This window comes from Leptonychotes weddellii, chromosome 14 (genome assembly GCF_054177405.1).
Source record: "Leptonychotes weddellii isolate Sample4059 chromosome 14, ASM5417740v2, whole genome shotgun sequence".
Classification (NCBI taxonomy): Eukaryota; Metazoa; Chordata; class Mammalia; order Carnivora; family Phocidae; genus Leptonychotes; species Leptonychotes weddellii.
The window spans coordinates 20,991,374-20,998,073 of record NC_138382.1 but is presented as its reverse complement, the minus strand read 5'-3'; positions in this window follow the sequence as shown (position 1 = coordinate 20,998,073).

The window sequence follows — 6,700 nt, the reverse complement described above, 5'->3', positions numbered from 1 at the left end:
CCCCCCCCCCCCCCCCCCCCCCCAGGGGTGAGCCTGGTGGTGGGTATTGAGGAGGGCACATTCTGCATGGAGCACTGGGTGTTATGCACAAACAACGAATCATGGAACACTACATCTAAAACTAATGATGTAATGTAGGGGATTAACATAAGAATAAAAAAAAAAGCTTATTAGGAGGCAATAAAGATCTAAATAAATACATGTATCCATGTTCCTGGAGTCGAAGTCCTATATTTTAAAGATCTTAATTATCTCCAAGTGGATTTATAGACTTAAAATAACCTGTTATTCTCAACAGAATATTTGTTTTGTTTTGTGGTACTTGGCTGGCTGAAGGAAAGGACCAAGGAAAGCCAAGACATCCTTGAAGATAAAACATTATTTAAGGATTTGTTCTACCAGCTACCAAGAATTTTTACAACATCACAGTAACTATGACTGTGAAATTGCCTCAGAAATAGATTGAATAAAGAGCTTAGAGTACAGCTGTATCAGTACTTGGTTTCTGAGAATGGTCCTGCAGATCATTTCCTACAGGAAAGGACTGTCTTTTCAATATATGGTCCTGGAACAATTGGACAAAGAACTTTTACCTCAAGGGTGTATGGGTGGTTTAGTGGTTTAAGCTTCTGACTCTTGATTTTGGCTCAGGTCATAATCTCAGGGTCATGAGATTGAGCCCTGTGTTAGGCTCCATGCTCAGCGGGGAGTCTGCTTGAGATTCTCTCCCTCTCCTTCTACCCCTCTCTGCCCTCTAAAATAATAAATAAATAAATCTTTTAAAAAACCCTTTACCTCATACCATACACAGGAATACATTAATTATGGTTAGATTGAAGAGCTATATGTGAATGGCAAAACCCTAAACTTTTAGGATGTAACTGTAGTGGCTTGAATAAGATGTTCATCTGGAACCTCAGAATGTGACCCTTTGGTATAAAGAGTTTTTGCAGATGTAGTTAAGTTAAGGATCATGAGATGAGATTATCCCAGATTAAGGTGGACCCTAAATCCAACCATGAGTGTCTGTATATGAGAAAGAAAAGACGCACAGGAGAAGCACAAGGGAGAAGGCCATGTGAACATGAGGCAGAGACTGGAGTTCTGCTACTATAAGCCAAAAGACGCCAAGAGTTGTTGAAAGCGAGCAGAGCGCTTGCCGGGATAGAAGCATGAAACAGATTCTCTTTTCAAAGCCTCCAGAAGGAACAAACGCTACCACCACCTTAATTTCAGACTTCTGGCCTCCGGAACTGTGGGAAAATGAATTTCTGTTATTTAACGCCTCCCAGCTTGTGGTAATTTGTTATGGCAGCCCTAGGAACTAATATAATAACATAGAATATTTTCATGACCTCAGGGTCTGAAAAAGTATAAAAATACTAGTCATAAAGGAAAAGATTAACTATCTTAAAAGTATCTCTTTTCATGAACAGGTACTATGAAGACTAAAAAAGCAATCAACAGAGTGGGGAAAGCTATTTGCAATATATATAACCGACAAAAGACCAGAATTCCAAAATAGTCAAAAGGCTTGAACAGGCACTTCACAGAAGAGGAAATCCAAATGGCCAGTAAACATATAAAAAGGTGATCAGCTTTATTAATAATAAGGGAAATAAAAATTGAAATCACAATTATGTACCCAGAAGATTGTTAAAACCAAACAGAAAAATATAGGCAAAAGAATATCAGGCTCTTTACATAAAGAGAAATCCAAATGGCCAATAAAAATATGAAAATGTGTCCAACTGAATTTAAATTCCAACCACAAAGAGAAACCATTCATTCCACTACCAAAATGGTAGAAGTGTAAAGGTTTGATAATACCCAGGTTGGTGAAATTTGGGGTCAATTTAAGTTCTCATACAGAGCTGGTAGGAGTGTAAATTGTCATGACCACTTTGGAAAATGTTTTGGCATTATTTGGCAAAGCTAAGGACTCACAGACCCCATAACCCAACAGTTCCACCCATAAGGATATATACCTTGGAGAACCTTATGTTTTATATGTATAAGGATATTGACACTAGCATTGTTTGTAATAGGAAAAAAATGGGGGGAAAAAAGTCCATCTAAGATAGATTAACAAGCCCCATATGATGGGTCGATCTTACAAATGTAATACTAAGTGAAAGAAGGAAGACAGAAAAAAAACAAATAGTACGAGTTTATGCAAAGGAAATTTGAAAGTAGGCAAAATTAACTTCATTGTGTATTATTTTAGGTGATAAAAACACAAAATCAAATAAATTATTATCCTGAAAGTCATTTTATTATCTCTAGCAGATGGGAGAGGATTATGATAGGAAGCCACACAGTTAATGGGGTCTTCTGGGGTGCTAAGAATATTCTATTTACTGATCTTGGATATAATTATATCTCTATATAAATATGTTTAAAATGTATATGTATATATATATAATACACTTTCTATATGTACTATTATGTATCACAAAATTAATTAGTAAAAAAGGGACACTGCAAATATCTCTTGTTTTAATACTCTCCACAAGGCAGTTCATGGTATGTTAGAAAATGAAAAGGATCCTAGATCCCAGCCCCTTAAATACAAACAACTATTTAAATCCTTCAAGGAAGAAACTAGGCTTCTCTCTCTCTCTCTCTCTGATTTATAAATATGATTGGGGTTCTTGAAGATTCTAAATATCCATTGCTCATTTTTGTGATTTAAAAAAATATTACCAGGGAATTTTTGAACACCACATAAGTTTTAAAAGTGCCCTTTAAAAAGCATACATGACTAAAATGGGAATACTGTATGTTGAGGAGTAATCTGTGACTTAAGATCACAGTCATGTGTTGGCCATGACTCTCACCGGCTCCTGAGAGTTGATTGTGCGAATCTCTTCCCAACTCCGAAATCAGTAATATTCCAATCACACTGATAGTTTGTAATTGGCCAAGGTGGGAATATTTACAGCATGGATATTGGCAACTGATAAATGCTACAAATCAGCACCTGCACCTCCACCCAGAAATTTAGCAGCAGGCCTCTGCTTAAAGACTGAGTTCTGGGGCGCCTGGGTGGCTCAGTTGGTTAAGCGACTGCCTTCGGCTCAGGTCATGATCCTGGAGTCCCGGGATCGAGTCCCATGTCGGGCTCCTTGCTCAGCAGGGGGTCTGCTTCTCCCTCTGACCCTCCCCCCTCTCATGTGCTCTCTCTCTCTCTCAAATAAATAAATAAAATCTTAAAAAAAAAAAAAGACTATGAGTTCTGTATATAAACTTTCTTCATTAACTTTCTTTTCTTTAGAGAATCCCTAATATGTTTGGAAAACAACTCTATCAAGACAGTCTAGTGCCTCCTGAGCCTTAAACAAGAAAGCAGCTCAAACAAGAGAACTTAACTGAATTAAAACTCAGAAAATAAGCAATCGAAGGGTGGAAAACAAAATAGAACAAACAGAACGTGGCATGCATTGGACCAAGCCCCTGCCTCTTTCTGATAGCGTTGCTAATAGGAAAAAGAAAAATCATTGAAATAACACCCCCTTCTTCAGTTTTGTTTGCTCATCAGTTGATTTCTACCTCCAACTGCTCACCCAGGAGAGAATAAATCCATCCTCTGATCCTTGGAGGTGAAATCATGGAGGCAGTTTCCCTATTTTGAATATCAGGCTATTTGGGGCTAATGTCTTCAATATTTAATATAAAGTTTTTTCTCTTTGTCCTGGCTCCCTCGAGCTATTTAATAAAGGTTCCTACGGTTTTATTGCTCTTATATTAATCAGAGACTCAGAAGTATTACTTATCCAGTCTTTCAACTAAATGGAAAACTCTCTAACTTTTCTGAAGTGAGATGCAGATGACTGTGGGATGCGGTACCCTTCAGCGAGCAAGTGAGTGTCTGTCTAATAAGAATTCAGAAAACCCAGACGATGTGTTTTGGCTGTGTTGATGGTGTACCTGACTGTAGCCATTTAGCTGAGCATTACCTTAGTCTCTGTAAAGTCTTAGGTTTTAAATGCTGATGATATGATTCAGAAGGGTTTGGATTTATCCTTTGGAGCCCTTTGGAATAAACGCAGTGTTGAAGAATAACGTGGTAAAATAGATTTAATAATCCAACTCCAAAGGACAAAAACACTTTTACATGTCAGTGATGCCTATGTTTCCTTCCCTTTTACTGGGATGCGATCTCTTTCTTTTCTCATGTATGCTTAGTACTAATAGATCTAGTTTCCACTTTGAAGAGAAGCTACCCCTTTTGAAATATTTGTTTTTCCCCCAATGGCCAGCAGCTCCCAAAGCACATTCCCCCTCCCTGCTTGTTTGCTTCTCTGTTTCTCTCCCTCTCTCTCCCTTGCTCTTATGCTAGCTCTCACAACAGCGAATTTAAAGGTACAACATTCTAAAAACAACAGCTAGTTGTTACGTAAGTTATTTTACAGAGTCTAAGGTCCTACAAAAATAGGTCTAGACCCAATCTACCTATCCTATAAAGTTTTCATTTAATTATCAAATTCAGCCTGTATTTACAATAAAGATCTAATTACACTTAAGCTCCCTTTAAGATGCATTCTTTATATTTTAAAAAAAAATTCAGAGTAGATATTACACAGGTACTAGGGCACAACTCAGCCTCTTTGGAAGTTGGAAAACAGTATTTGTGCTGAAAATTTTTAGCTGTGTTTTCTCCACTGAATTCTTTTTAAAGATTGTATTTATTTATTTGAGAGAGCAAGACAGAAAGAGCATGAGCAGTGGGGAGGTGCAGAGACAGAGGGAGATGCAGACTCCTCGCTGATCAGGGAGCAGGCTCCATCCCAGGCCATGACCTGAGCCAAAGACAGCTGCTTAACCTTAAGACTGAGCCACCCAGGTGCCTCTCTCCAGTGAATTTTAAAGTGAGCTGTGTATTGGAGATTAGTTACCAGGCCCAGCCACTGCATGAATCCTCTGTAACATCTGTAATACTTTCTGTTGGTATTTCCTTTTACATAAACATTCACAAGTCAATTTGGTCAATTGTTAAGGACCTCTAATTATTAAAGGCTCTTCCTTTAGGATGTACTCAGTCTACCTCCTTATCATTCCCACTCATTGGTCCTCACTCTGTGCTCAGGAACCACATGACTACTCATCACCTATTTGAAAACAACTTCCATGTTCACACTGAGACTTCTCATCCAGGTTGGACTTTCTCAGCTTATTCAAGGTAGTATAGTAGAGTGGTTAGAAGCACAGGCTCAGATTTGGCTTATATCCTGGACCAGACAGCGCTGATCCTCTGTCTACAGCTACCGCTGTAAGGAATAAAGTCCTTTGCCTCTGACCTGGGACCCTTGTGTCTTCTGTGCACGACTGCCCACAAAACGGCAGCGCACTGACTTGTCAGCTTGCAAGTTGGCCAGGAGAGGCTGATACTAGATCACCCTCAGCTTCACCCCATCGTGACAATTAGTACTAAGTTTTGCCCTCTTTCAGAAAGCAGTGACAGAGATGTGCAATACATTGAACATGAAAGGGAAATTCACTACTGCTATGGGCAGAAACCCGACAAATTTTTAGAACTTTGGCTTATTGGCTTGGGAGATGAGGGAGTGGGTGCACAATACTTCTTTTTTTTTTTTTAAGATTTTATTTATTTATTCATGAGAGACAGAGAGAGAGAGGTAGAGGGAGAAGCAGGCTCCCAAGGAGCAGGGAGCCCGATGTGGGACTCGATCCCAGGACCCTGGGATCATGACCTGAGCCGAAGGCAGACGCTCAACCATCTGAGCCACCCAGGCGCCCGGGTGCACAATACTTCTTAAGAATGGCACCAGCTGGGGCGCTGGCTAGTTCAGTTGGAAGAGCAGGTTACTCTTGATCTTGGGGTTGTGAGTTGGAGGCCTGTGTTGGGCGTAGAGATTACTAAGTAAATAAATAAACTTAAAAAAAAAAAAAAAGAATGGCAACCGCTAAGCTGTTTTTCCCTTAAGTCTATCATGCTAATCTTAGATCCATCCAGAGATGACAGTAAAGGGTCTCAGAGTTTTTGTTGTTGTTTTGTGTGTGTGTTTGTTTACAAGGCATCCAAACTGTTAGAAGGCACTTTGGCCCTCTCAGCTTCTTCTGAGGCCAACTAATTCTTGTGGGAAAGAATTTAGCTGTGTTTTCTCCACCCCACATTGGGTTTATGATGCTGATGAGGTAACCCACTGAAGATTGAGAAACAGACCCAAAGAAATATAAATTCTTAGTCTGCCCTTGCATCATGGAAAACTTTCCCCTAGTATTGACATTGAATTTAAGAGATGTTATTTCGATAACGGGCAGCAGATGCCTCAGATTAAGGAGGACTTCTCAGAAAAGGCCATCCGCCAAAGGGCACAAACCCCAGCCACAGCTGGGAAAGGTGGCTGTGGCCTGCCACAGTTCTTGAAGCTGGAATCGGGTGAGCGAATGATGACTCTGCTGCTTAAGACAGGGCTTGGGCTGCATGGATAACACTGGAAGTCTGTTTGGTTAAGCTGCAGTCAACCACTGCACCACTTCCAACAAAGTCCAGGCGCTTCACTTCCAGCACGCAGTCACCCTCCTTCATGCCTCTTGGTCCCTCCCTCCTCCTCTGTGTCAGCCTTGGCCGCTTTAATGGAAAGATGATTAGGGGAGGGCCAAGGATGCCCTGTCACCAAGGGGAATCAAAGGTCTATGCACCCAGCAAGTATGCTGGGCACCTTTGGGAAGGAGA